Source organism: Saccopteryx leptura, chromosome 1, assembly GCF_036850995.1.
Source record: "Saccopteryx leptura isolate mSacLep1 chromosome 1, mSacLep1_pri_phased_curated, whole genome shotgun sequence".
NCBI classification, from domain to species: domain Eukaryota; kingdom Metazoa; phylum Chordata; class Mammalia; order Chiroptera; family Emballonuridae; genus Saccopteryx; species Saccopteryx leptura.
The window spans coordinates 104,702,693-104,717,353 of record NC_089503.1 but is presented as its reverse complement, the minus strand read 5'-3'; positions in this window follow the sequence as shown (position 1 = coordinate 104,717,353).

Sequence of the window (14,661 nt, the reverse complement as noted above, 5' to 3'; positions counted from 1 at the left end):
TGAACATGAGCATTCAACAGTGGGTTGTGGAGAGTGACTGAATGTCTTGTTCACACCACTGGGCATCCGGACAGCTCCAGATACCTCTGCGATGCCCCTGATTGCTTCCTGCCATCATCCCTGAAGAATGCCATCTCCATCTGAGGTTGGTGGCAAATAGGGATGGAGATGCTTCGGCGTATCTCGGGAGTCAATGTCATGTCAGAACGTGTTTCCTCCTGACTTTTTTTTGTTGCTCAGAGTTTCTGATGCTTCCTATCATCACACCTCTTCCCTTAAAGCTTGCTTCTGCTCTTCCTCTGTCTCTTTCTCTGTCCGCCCCTCTCTTCCTTTCTTCCCTTTTTAATGTTTTCATGCTCATCATCTTAGCACCTATTGCATTTTTTGTTTGAATTTCCTACTGTAGCTCTAAGCTACACAACACAATCCTTATTGTTACTCAAGGAGTTAGATCACCTGGGTGCTTTCTTTTGTTTCCCAAAGGATATATATTCTTGAAAAGCTTCCCAAGAATCAGGTGACATCTACCAAATTCTAGAAAATGATTCCTTGTGTGGATTCTTTACAAAGTCACCATCACAGTCTCCGGAACTTTGATCAATAAATAGCAAATCTAGGAGACCTAAATCATCATCTTTGGGATTGTATCCTTGATCTTGAATCGATCCCAGCCAGTGTCTTACTCTGAGCCCGAGAAGGAAGAAGAGAAGAACAGCCACACAATTTCCATTTAAATTGGCAATATTTTCCCTGGAAACCCAGAGCCCTCTTTGCTGGCTAACTGCTGTTTGCTACCTTTTATGCATCCTGTTCAGAGATGGCATGATTACTCCCTAAATATATTACTGCAGCTCTTCTGGCAGACTCACTCTTCTAGGAATGTCACAAATGAATTACCATGCTGTGCTGGCACAAGGCCTCAGCCAGCAGGAACCGATTATTTTAGGAATTTCTGAGCAAATCAGACAGCGTTTCACAAGTTACTGGCCAAGAATCTTCAGAAAGTTGCATGGCATGACTTTGCTACAATATTGTGTTTCCAACCTAAATGCATACAAACCTCTGGCCACCCCCAGGCCATCCTCCTATCTTCAGGGATTTTGTTAGGACTCCAGCTCACACCCATTTGCAGTAATTTAATTGGATAATTTCACTTATTGAAACTGTAAGTGAATGTTTGATTCGATCAGATCATTACATTTCCTGATTAGGCAGCAGACTCCTTTTTGGCCAGATGGATTGTGATACACCTATTTGCGACACGACTTAATCACACCTTGCCGTGAGCAAGGCTGTGTGTCAAGGAGACGGTATGTTCTCTGGGCTAGATTATGTTCACCGTCCCAACCTGGCATTTCCAGTAAAAGAAGGAGACATTGCTGAGTGGAACACATGGTGATTATGTCGTGGTTCAGATGCATTCACAATCAGTAGATGGGGAGATTCGGCCGTGTCCAGAAGTGGGATTCAAATAATTTAACAACTGGTTCTCTATCCTTATGACTGTTTTAAGTATAAAAAAATGATATACAAATGGTAGTTTATTATTTCATGCATTTAATACTTAAATAATAAGAACAGTAAAAGAGGTAAACAAAACTAGATTATGTTATAAGAAAGAGTTTTAAAATATTAATGAAAAAATATTAAATAAGACTTGACAAAAAAATAAAAATGTTATTTAAGATATTTCCATATTGCTTCTTGATTGGTGCTCTCACTTGCAATTCTTTCCACCTATGGACTGAATGAACATTATTATGGGTGCTTAGAATACGCTGTTGCACAGATGAACATTAAGAAAGAGTAAGGAATGTAAATTTGTGATTTCCACATTGGGCGGCTGTCTAGGAGCCAACTTTAGAGAGAACCCTGATTACAAGTGTCATTTTAACAACCAGTTCACTGAACTCAACAAAAAATTAGGTATTTTATCCAGTTGAATCCCACCACTGGCTGTGTCTGATATGAATCCTCACCAAAATGGTCTGTTTATGGGGAGCATGGACTGTGCCTCATTAGCACATCCAATGGGTATTCAAAAATATTCAGCCTCAGGGATAAAAGAGTAAGCACAAGAACAAGGTGTTGCAGGGCTAGTATTTGTGGCTTATTGTGTCTTTGAACTGTCAGGATGTCTAGTGATGGTGCTGTCCCCACCAACAGGTTCTTTCAAACAGCAAGATGTTTAAAACATCACTTGGACAATAACTCAAGGGTTTTATGCCTCCTTCCATCAGACGTTTCTCCTGCTGTCTAATCTAAGCTCTTTCTGGTAAAGTTTCATTCTTTTTTTCTTATTAGGTTATCAAGAGAAATAGAGGTCCCTCTGTCACTGATGTCCATACCCAGTAGAATTTTTAATCCCTGGGAAGTGCAGAGTCACTTAAGGTGACTCTATTTTCTATTGAGGACTCAATAGAAAAAAACACTTTTAAAAAGCTCATGTTGAACATGCTTGAGAAATTATTGTCTACACTGTTGTCTAAACAGCACTTTTTACTTTGGTTTTGTGGATATTATAACAGGGTCTGAGGTACTGTTATTATTATCACAGTAGATCAGTCTGAATCTGTCCTAACTTCCAGGCATACATCTCTGAATAAGGACCACCTCATAGAGACAGTTTTGCTGTTGTTATTTTTCCCTTCCTACCACAGGAGGAGAATAATACTCTTGTTAACTGATATAACTAATTTTGGTTATTTCCTAGTCCATGAATAGACATACATCATATTCACTTAAAACTTAAAATTTCAATTGCCATGTATTTGTACCAAAATGTGTGAATAGATGTGCAGTATTCTGCCCCCTGGTGTCTCTGGGAGTTTCCAAAAGATGGCCTTAAATGCGTCATGAATTAGTCCTGGATCTTACTTGTTAAGTGAACCATCCAGAGCTCCTGGACTGTTGGTGAGAGCAATGCTTTGTTTTCATGGTCCACACCATGGCTTCTTGTTCCAGGTCCCTGGAACCAAATGCTGGGAAGCTGCAAGTTTGTCACTACCAAAGCAGGACATCGCTGAGTCATTCTGGGCAAGAAAGAGGGGACTGTTACTTCTCTCTACATTTTTTCCTTTTCAAATGAGGGTTTTATTCATGGGAGGCAGGCTCAGGGTTGTTGCTGGGGCCTATAGTTAAGAGCTCCTTGGCTCTCTTCTCTGCTGGGAGCCCAGGCCACTCGTTGGGCTGGGTTGGTTCCCTTTGGTTCATCTTGGGGTGGCCCTGTGAGAAATTCACCGAAGGCAGAGGATGCCCTTGGTGTTCACAAGGCCATGGTAGCTCTATAGTCAATAAAGAGGCAGACTGTTATACACAGTGGGAAGGGAGCTGCTATTCAGACTGACAGCATGTCCCAGCTGGGGGACTCCAATCCCAAACCACTACCGATGTGTATGAATCAGCCCTTTCAGCTCACACACACTGCCCCTTTTCTCCCAGAGGGCACATGCTGCTCCATGGCGTCTGGGCTGGGCTGGGTTCCCATGGCAGCTGCAAGATGCATCTGGAACACCAGTTCCCCTCTTCCCTGAGTCCTGGCTTCCAGGGACAGCCTCCTCTCTCTTGGGCCCCATCTTTCTTCCTACTCCTATGGAGTGTACCCAGTGCATTGGATTGGATGTCTGATGGTCTCTCACGTAGAATAGGTGAGGATTCAGTTATTCTCAGGAGACTCCCTAGCCCCCAATTAAATGGAGTGATAGGCACATAACAGAAGACAAAGAACATTAATCACCCCCACATGCCTGACATACTGAACATCATCTCTGCTCCCAGCAGTATCCTCCCAGACCAAAGTGTTCTGTTGTCTACCTTCATCTTACAGAAAGAATCTCGTGTCTCTACAGGCTGCCTTTTCAGGTTTAAAGTTGGTTTTTATAAGCCACAGAGTAGTGCAGATAAAATATTTTTGATATTTTAATTTTAAAGCAGTTTTATTGAAGTATTATTGATATATGTACCAATGCATTTTAAATTGTACATATTTAAAATGCCCAATTAATAACTTCTGATAAATTTATATACCCATAAAGCCATAGCCACAAATGAAGATGATAAACGTACCAATTACTCCCAAAAGCTACTTCTGTGCCCCTTTATACCTTTTTTTCATTGTCTGGCTTCTATCATACAGCATAATTATTTTGAAATTCATCTATGTCATTATATGTGTTGAGTTCATTCCTTTTCATTGCTGAGTAATATTTTAATGTACAGAGATATACCACAGCTTGTATGTTCAGTCATATGTCACATGGGGATGGATATTTGGGTAGTGTTCTGTTCCAGGTTGTTACATATAAGACTGTTATGAATATTTGCATTTTTAAGTCATATTTAAAGTATACAAAAAAGATATCAAGCATCTTTTTACATTTATATTTGATATCTATGTGTATTTTTTCTTTGTGAGAGACAGAGAGAGAGAAAGAAAGGGGGAAGAGATTGATTGTGTATTTTGCTCTTGAATGTAATGTTTTATAAATGTCAGTTATGTCAAATTGGTTGATAATGTTGTTCACATCTTCTATACTCTTGTTCATTTTATTTATTATTGAATGATGGTATTGAAATCTCTGACTTACAGATTGGTTTAATGGTCCTTGCTATTCTATCAGTTTTTGCTTCATATATTTTGAAACTCTATTATTAGGTACATAAGCATTTAGGATCATTATGTCCTCCTGATGAACTGATAATCATCTTTATTGTTGATAATATTGTTTTGATTTGATTTTCACTTTTTCTAATTTTAGTATAACCACAACAACTTTCATTGGATTAGTACAAGCATTGATAGTAATAACTAGTGTTGATTAGTGATATATTTTTTATCCCTTTATATTTATTTATTTATTTATTTTTGTGACAGAGACAGAGACAGAGAGAGACAGAGAGAGGGACAGATAGGGACAGACAGGCAGGAAGGGAGAGAGATGAGAAGCATCAATTCTTCATTGTGGCTTCTTAGTCTCCTTAGTTAGTTGTTCATTGATTGCTTTCTTGTATGTGCTTTGATGGGGGCGACCTTAAGCTTAAGCCAGTGACCTTGGACTTCATGCTAGTGACCTTTGGGCTCAAGCCAGAGACCATGGGGTCATGTCTATGATTTCATGCTCAAGCCAGTGACCTCGGGGTTTCAAACCTGTTCCTTTGCATCCCAGTCCGACACTCTATCCATTGCGCCACTGCCTGGTTGGGCTTATTATCCCTTTACTTTTAATCTTTTTTGTGTTGTATACTTTTTTCTATAGGCACAATAGAGTTGAGCCTTATTTTTATATCTCATCTGACAATCTCTGCCTTTAAATTAGCTGCAGGGGTTGGAAAAGTTTTTCTGTGAAGGGCCAGATAGTAACTATTTTAAGGCTTTGTGGGCCAAGCCTATATGATCTTTGCTGCTTCTACTGCATCCTTCTCCTCCTCTTCCTTTTAAATGGCTCTAAAAATGTCAAGACCATTCTTAGCTTAAGGACCCCACAGAATCAGGGTACAGGCCAGATTTGGTCCATGGATATCAGTGTGCTGACCAGGTATATTTAATGTGATTATTAATATTATTAGGCTAACTCTATCATCCTGCTACTTTTTTTGCCTGGTCCTATCTTTTTGTTGTTTTTTTCTTTTCTCCATACTTTATGCCTTCTTTTGAATAGAGTGTTTTCTGTAATTCCGTTTATCTTGTTTATGGCTTATTAGCTGTAAGACATTGGTTTATTATTTTAGTGCTTGCCTAAAGGTTTATAATGCGTGCCTATAGCTTATCACAGTCTATCTTCAGGTGATATTATAAACATCACATACTAAAAACCTTGAAGTAGTATACTTACATTTGTACTTTCTCATTCTTTGGGCTATTGTCATCATATATCTTACTTTTATATATGTTTCAAATTTTTCAACATTGTTGTGATTTTTGTTTAAACAGTAAGTTATATTTTAGAGGAATTTAAATAATTAGAAAGAAATCTTTGTACATTTTCTTATGTAGTTTCCATTTTCAGTGTTCTTCTTCCTTTTGTATGGATTGAGATTCATATCGAGTATCATTTTCCTTCAGCCTGAAGGACTTCCTTTCACATTTCTTGTAGTATGAGTCTGCTGATGATAAAGTAGTCTTCCAACTTTGTATTTCTGAAAAAGTCTTTATTTTTAAAAAGATATATTCACTGGGTATAAATGTCTAGGTGATAATTTTTCTCTTTCACTGTTTTAAATATAGTGTTCCACTCTTTTCTCACTTCTGTTGATTCTGATGAGAAATGATTTGTAACCCTTAGTTTTACTTTTTCATATGTAATGTATCTTCCCAAACCCAACCTCCAGGTTGTATTTAAGATTTTCTCTTTAAGACATTGATAAGACTGTGGTGGTTACGGGGGGAGGGGGGAGAGGGTAAGGGAAAGGGGGAGGGGGAGGGGCACAAAGAAAACTAGATAGAAGGTGACAGAGGCCAATCTGACTTTGGGTGATGGGTATGCAACATAATTGAACGACAAGATAACCTGGACATGTTATCTTTGAATATATGTATCCTGATTTATTGATGTCACCCCATTAAAAAAATAAAATTATAAAAAAAAAAGATTTTCTCTTTAGCCCTAGTTTTGAGCAATGTGGTCATAATGTGCCTCGATGTATATTTCTTTATGTTTGCTGTGCTTGGGATGTATTGACCTTCTTGTATTTGTGCGTCTATAGTTTTAATCAAATTTGAAAAAAATTACCTATTATGTTTTCAAAAAAATTATTTTCTTCCATGTCCCCCATTTAGGGACTCCAGTTAAATGTACAATAAGCTGTTTAAAATTGTCTCATAGTTGATTTTTATAAAATTATATTTTTGCTATGTTTCATTTTGGATAGTGTCTATTTTTATGTTTTTATGTTTACTAATCTTTTCTTCTGCAATTTTTAATGCATTATTAATCCCATCTAGTATACTTTAAATTTCAGCTATAGTTTTCACCTGTGGAAGTTTTATTTGGGTCTTTTTAATATCTCCCATGTCACTTCTTAACTTTTCAACATATAGCAGTAAGTTACAAGAATTATTTTAATGCTCTTTTTGCTGGTCTAACATCTGTATCTATTCTGGATGACTTCAACTGATTGATTTTTCTCCTTATTATAGGTCATATTTTCCTACTTCTTTTAATATCTATTAGGTTTTGATTGGATTCCAGACATTGTGAATTGTATCTTGTTGAGTGTTGGCTGGATATTAATTTACATATTCTTAAAAATATTCTTGATTTTTTTTTCTGGGACAAAGTTCAGTTGCTTGAAAATATTTTGATCCATTTTAGTTTTTCTTATAAGAATTATTAAGCAGCATCAGAACTGTGTTTAGTCTAGAATTAATTTTGCTAATTCTAGTGTTTCTTACTTCATCTTTGCCAGAAGTGGAAGTCTTTTTTTGACAAAATTTTAATTTTAGAAAAATTATTAAAGGCCAAAGGAAAATTCTATCACCTAAAGTGCCAACATTCAGGACTCAACTCTTAAATTAGTATCTCGCTCTTAGTTCTCTGGATAAATCTGTCTTCTAATATTTTCTTTCTCTAATAAACCTATATACCCAGATTTAATCTATATCCTTACTCTTTCATGAAATTTTGTCTTCTCCCTTCTTTGACTTCATATGTAGGATGTGTGTAATTTTTTAAATTTGTCTGTTTTATTGCTGATGGGTAAAGGATGGACTTAAGGAATATTGTAAGTGATAACATTTGAAGAGACCCCATGTCCATATGTTGCAGTTTCTATTGTTGTGTTACATATGATTTTAAAACTCAATAGCTTTTAAAGTATTTTATTATATTCATGGATTATGCCAGTCAGGAATTCACACCAGCACAGAGGAGTTGGCTTTCCTTTCTCTCATGATGTCTGGCACCTGAGCTTAGAAGTCTCGTGGTTGGCAGTGACTTGGTGACTGGGAGCTGGAATCTTCTGACGATATTTCAGTCGCATATTTAACAATTGGTCCTGGCCGTCATCTCTGTGACCTCACATGGGACTGTCAACCAAAACATCTACATGTGTTCTCTCCCTGTGATCTGAGTTTTCTCACAGTGGCTTCATGGTACTTCTTATATCACATTCTAGATTGGAGGTTAAAACTGTATCATCTTTTATAACCTTTTATGACACACATTATTGTTTCTATTTTATCCTATTGGCTAAAATGGTCACAATCCCCTCCCCCCAGATCCAAGAGGAGGGAATTAGGCTCTATTTCTTGATTAGCAAGATTGTGCATGATTGGGTTTGTCCCTCCTGTGTCTTCCAAGAATGCTAAGTATAAAATAGAGTTGTTATGAGGAAGGCAGAATAAGAACACAGAAAGGGAACAGCAAAAGGTGGAAAGCAACTGTGAAGTTCTACAGTTACCAAGGTGAAGTGCTTTCCTCCTTACCACTCTACACCTCAAGGAGCCAGGCCATCCTATAAAGGGCCCTGAATCATAAAACAGTTTCATAGAGACTTTTATCATCCCACACAGTCACCTGCTCCATGTTGACATGTCAAGGCTTACAACAATATTTAATGAGCATCAACATTGCACCTCTTAGTGTGCTTGGTGCTGGGCTATGAAAAATGGGCTTCTTGATCTATGTTAGCTCAGAGTAATGGGAAGAGATAAACCTGTTCATAAATAATTTAAACATACATGGATAATTTCAAATGAAGACTTTTTATTTTAAAGCAGCTAAATCCAGAGAGATTTAATTTTAGGATAGGTAGCCAGATTATTGTCGATATCTACATAATCAGGAAAAATAAAAATTAACTTTAACAGTTTCCTTGGCAGAATGAAGAACTCTATGCTCTGCATAGAGTTGTGAAAGGGCACAGCTTGTTTGAAAAATAACAAGACCTTCAGTCTGGCTGCAACATAGGGGGCCAAAAGGCAAGGGAGAGATAAGGCTGGAAGGTTGGATCGGACACTCTACACAACTTGATGTAATTTGATGTTCATTTGATAGATATTGAGAGGCCAGCACAGCTTCTTCAGTAGAAACTGACCAGAAAGAAGACACTGGTATTGAAATAGAAGTAAAGGAAAAGACCTTGGGAAGCTCAGTAAACAGTGATACCATTCAATGAAACAGAGAATATAGAGAAACAAACAAGTTTGTAGGCGGATAGGTTAAAAAAAATAGAGTTGCATTTTTCACCTGTTAGGTATTGTATGCCTTTAAAATATTTGAAAAAAGTGATGTCCTACAAGTGATTGGGAATACAGTCTTGGATTTGGGAGAGAGGTTGAAACAGAACGGGAAGTGGAGATCATGGGCATCCTCATGTTTTAAGTTATGCAAATTCGGAGACTTGGGGTTTGCATTGTGCCAATGTATGGCATGACAACTATTGACAAGTCTTTGCTCAGTTTTTTTTTTGTTGTTGTTTGTTTTTTGTATTTTTCTGAAGCTGGAAATGGGGAGAGACATTCAGACAGACTCCCGCATGCACCCGACCGGGATTCACCCGGCATGCCCTCCAGGGGAGATGCTCTGCCCACCAGGGGGCGATGCTCTGCCCCTCTGGGGGGTCGCTCTGCCGCGACCAGAGCCACTCTAGCACCTAGGGCAGAGGCCAAGGAGCCATCCCCAGCGCCTGGGCCATCTTTGCTCCAATGGAGCCTTGGCTGCGGGAGGGGAAGAGAGAGACAGAGAGGAAGGAGGGTGTGGGGGTGGAGAAGCAAATGGGCGCTTCTTCTATGTGCCCTGGCCGGGAATCGAACCCGGGTCCCCCGCACGCCAGGCCGACGCTCTACCGCTGAGCCAACCGGCCAGGGCCCAGTTTTTTTTTTTTTTAATATTCTGTCCAGATACCTTAAGTTATTTACTTTTCTTTTTATTTATTTTTCTTTTTTTCTTCAGAGACAAAGAGTCAGAGAGAGGGATAGATAGGAACAGACAGACAGGAACAGAGAGAGATGAGAAGCATCAATCATCAGTTTTTCATTGCAACACCTTAGTTGTTCATTGTTTGCTTTCTCATATGTGCCTTGACTGCAGGCCTTCAGCAGACCGAGTAACCCCTTGCTAGAGCCAACAACCTTGGGTCCAAGCTGGTGAGCTTTTCCCAAACCAGATGAGCCCGCGCTCAAGCTGGGAACCTCAGGGTCTAGAACCTGGGTCTTCCGCATCCCAGTCTGAAGCTCCATCCACTGCGCCACCACCTGGTCAGGCAGTCTTTGCTCAGTTTTAAAGTCAGGGGTCGTTCATCATTTTAAAAGATCCAATATGTGTTCCTGAAAAACACTAAGAGAGGACTTGGGGACCAGCCGGTAATAAAAGTCAATAGAAGATTGGTAGACTGAACTGGGGTTAAAGCCCAGACCCCTGGTGAGCTGTCCCTGACTCTGTCACTGGTGCATGATTTATGAAAGCACCCCACTCACTTCCTAAGGAAAGAGAGGCTCATAGAGAAGATGCATATACACATTAAGCTTGAATCAGGGAGTCCATCAATGAAAGGAGAAAGTAGTTTTCTCAGAAACCTGCAGCTAAAAGTAATATGTACCATCAAGCACTAACCATACTGTGAGTCTTCTGGGAACCAAGGAAAAGAAATAAACATGATGGCTTTATCCTTATCCCTTGAGCTCCTCCTTGAATTGAATGCTAGGGAAGCAGTGTCTCATTTATCAGGAAAGATAGTCTGCTTTCTCAGTATTTAATTTAAGGAGAAAGTCAAGGAATAGTAACATGAAGCACATCTTTGAAACCTACCTTATAAAGGAGAAAATATCATTTTTATATCATCCTCTAATTTTAAAACTGAGCTCGTGATGTTAAGTCTTATTTTTGTGGAGACATTTCTGTGAAGGGCCAATGTGGTAGGATGTATCCCTCTCAGATCCTGTCTCTGCCTCCTCTAACAGACAGGACAATCGAATGTTAGAGACGGGAAGGTGTAGCTCCCAGGGCAGTGATCCTGGGAGAACAGCACCGAGTAGAGGACAAAAACAACATTTCAGGAAAAGTAGAGGAAAAAGTAGTTTTCCGTGGAAGCTGAGAAGAAACAATTTATGAAACAATAACCCCTTTCCAACTCGGGAAGCAAGGTGGAAGACTCCAAGCATTCTCTGTTATCAGGAAAAATAAAATTAATTTTAACAGTTTTCTTGGCAGAATAAAAAACGCTATGCTATTGCATAGAATTGTGAAAGGGCACAGCTTGTTTGAAGCTTCCTATAACTATGTAGGAAAAAAAGGACACTCTGTGAGAAGATTAATTGCTTGATACAGAATCAAGGAAAGGGAGTTTCCAGCAAGACTTTGTCCATGAAAAGTCACTGATGGCCCAGTGTTCTGACCTGCATGTAAGCACCATGCACAGCCACTCCTGAACTGTCACCCAGCTCCTCAATCCTTACCCAAGTGAAGCAGACCTGGCTATGGAGTACATGTACCCAATAAGTCATGTCTCTTGTACCAAATTCAACTGATGGCTACCTCGGTGCCGTGTTGAGGTTTCTGAGGCCCTCTGTAAGCCCAACGAGGAAGAACATTATTATTGAATAACAATGTCTTCTAAGTAATTACTGTAACTGATTACTATATTTTTATATTAGTCAATATAATGAATATGAACATATTTGCCACCCTTGATGTCGGCACAATAGCAAAGGGGTTTTTAGCAACAACTGTACATGAACTTTCTAGTTAGCACTCTTAATTGTGTCCCCGAAACGGACCTCTTGAAACCCCAGCCTCCACTGCAACTGTATTTGGAGATAGGGCCTTTGAGAAAGTAGTGTGGGTTAAGTCAAGTCATGAGAATAACTCTAATCTGATAGGATTTGTGTCTTTGTAAAATGGGGAAGAGAAGAAGCCCTGTGAGGATTGGTGAGAAGGTGGCTCTTGGCGAGCTGGGAAGAGAAGCTCATGAGAAACGCACCCTGGCAACTTGATGTAGATGTCTGTTGTTTATGCCTCCCAGCCTGTGCTGTTCAGTTGTGGCAGCCCAAGGAGACAAACGCAGTGCTCAAATGTAGTGCTGAACCCAGCATCCAGAGACAATGTATTGACGGAAAAAAGCAGCAGAAGCACGAGAGTTGTCACTAACCCCAGAATCCCTCCTCACCAACCCCATCTACATCTTTTTTGAGCCAGAGGAAAAAACTGGGATGGCCTGATGGCATTGATTTGCCTATAGGGTGTCACCTTGGTATGTCACCCTGAAGGAACCATCTGTTGCTTCAGTATATACATATTTCTGGGTGATTAAGACTTAAAAAAATATGGGTTTAACAAATTCAAACATTCTCAGTGTCCAGACAGAAGAGGTAAGTTAGTGAAGCCAAGAATGTGTGTTGCAATGAGACTTCAGTGGGCATTGTGATGACCTGGGAAGTGAACGTCATTGCCTAAATCCATTTGAAGCTGCATTTTGAAAAACATAATATGTGTGTGTGAGATGAGTGTGTGTGGTATGTGTGCATATGGAGAGAAAGAGGGAGAGTGAGAGTGGGAAGTGGGGTGGCACAGACCTTGTACATACATCTGTGGCTGAATTTAGCCAGTTGGCAACCAATTTGCTACGCTTGAATGTAGGAAGCGGTGGTTGAAGTGTCCCTTGCACAATGCTTCCCGGTGAGATAGTAGTGAATGCTGCATGTGCAGGTGCTTCCTGGGGCTGATGAAGAGGACCACCATACATCTTAATTACCCAATGAAGAGGAGGCAAGGGTGATGTTTACCTGTGAGCATGGAGGGTGTCAATCCATCCTCTTCTTCTGCAGCAATCAACCCACCTCTGCAAGGTGTCAGAAGACCCCTAGAGAATTCACAGGCAGATTCAAGATGGTCCCAAAGGAACTATTTGGCCTTTGTTCAGAAACTAGACCAGATTCTCAGTGGAAATTCCAAACATTTGCACCATCTAATGTAAGAATGAGAGGGTGCTGACTTGGAAGACTTTGATCCTGCTGAATATACTTACTTTTGGCCGGGACCCATTCTTCCTGGGCCCACCAGGGTGAACTGGCCACAGTAGAGCTCTGCTCGTAATGAAATGAATTGCCCCATTGAATGAGGATATTCAATCATGTCCATCTGGATGCTGAATAGCTTCTGCCGAATATGACTGTTTGAATTTAGTACAATTGATATTGAGCTTTTCCTTCTGAGAGTAATTGGCCACCTGGTCCATGGCCATCTCCCTAATATCAGAGAGACTGTATCATCAGTGCATGAAAAGCTGTTTGTCTTCCTCAGTCTGGCAGGCAGCATTCCAAGTCCCTGAGAGCTTGTTACATTTAGTAGGTGCTGTTTACAAAGCAGGAAAGCCAGGACCGGCCTTACTCGGGGTCATCGAAGGTTAACATTAGCTTGCGTAGGACATCCCCCTTCTTCTTCAGGATCACTTAAGTTAGCACTATGACCTTTAGCAAAGTGACACCACCCATCTCCTTGTCCTATGTGAACCAGGAAGGAGAAAGTGTCAGCTGTGGGGGAAAAATACCCATTAGATATACATGAAACCAAATGTGCTTCTGAACTTGGCATTACTTTGAAGGCTGAAGTTTGGAATTGCATCAGATAGAAGACTGTTTAATTCTCAACTAAGAATTTTTTTTAATGCACTGTCTGTGGTGTGGGACTTTTATAAGCTCTACAATTGATTGATATGTTGCCTTCGTTGGGTGTTGATTGAGAGATCTTTTGATTCCCTCCCCATTAACATGCTAATGGTTAGCAGTACAGCCCCTCTCAAAGGTGCCTGTTATTCTAAGGATGGATGTGTCTGACCTCACACTGTTCTCCCATGAGGCTGGGGGTGGAGGGGTGTCTGAGACTCTTTAATGGCTTCATTAGCATACTGTAGTTCAACTCCCAAGGGCGATAAATTTCAAGAACATGGAACACAATTAGGAAGATTTTTAAAAGGTTACAAATGGTGGGCGGGTTCTGAGAATGTCTGGTTCTCCATGTCAAGGGCATCTGAGGCCTGTCCTGAGAACAGCTGGAGCCCAAAGGCCAGCGCCTCCGTGTGCACTGAATTTACATAAGCTTTGAAGATATTTTTAGCTTTCCACAGTCACTCTTCTTGATATTCTCCTGCTTGTCTGTTTCACAGAGGGGGAAGGCTGCAAGCTTGGAATTCGAAGATTTTTGTCTTCAGATGTTCTGATGTTGTTTTCTTCTTTAGATCTTCTGGGGATAAGTAGAAACAGAAATTGATGCAGACGCCATTGCCACTGTACTTCAAATACTTATGAGTGGACACCTGGGGATAGTGAGGACACTCCTGTTTGGTATGACGACGTCTGCTCACTTCAGATTGCTCATTTCAAAATGAGATTCGCTGAGATGGTATGCATTTAAGTGCCTGCCATTGTGCTAGCAAATTTATTGTTCTCTTGGCCCTGGCCGGTTGGCTCAGTGGTAGAGCGTCGGCCTGGCGTGCAGAAGTCCTGGGTTCGATTCCCGGCCAGGGCACACAGGAGAAGCGCCCATCTGCTTCTCCACCCCTCCCCCTCTCCTTCCTTTCTGTCTCTCTCTTCCCCTCCCGCAGCCGAGGCTCCACTGGAGCAGAGATGGCCCGGGCGCTGGGGATGGCTCCTTGGCCTCTGCCCCAGGCGCTGGAGTGGCTCTGGTCGCGACAGAGCGATGCCCCGGAGGGGCAGAGCATCGCCCCCTG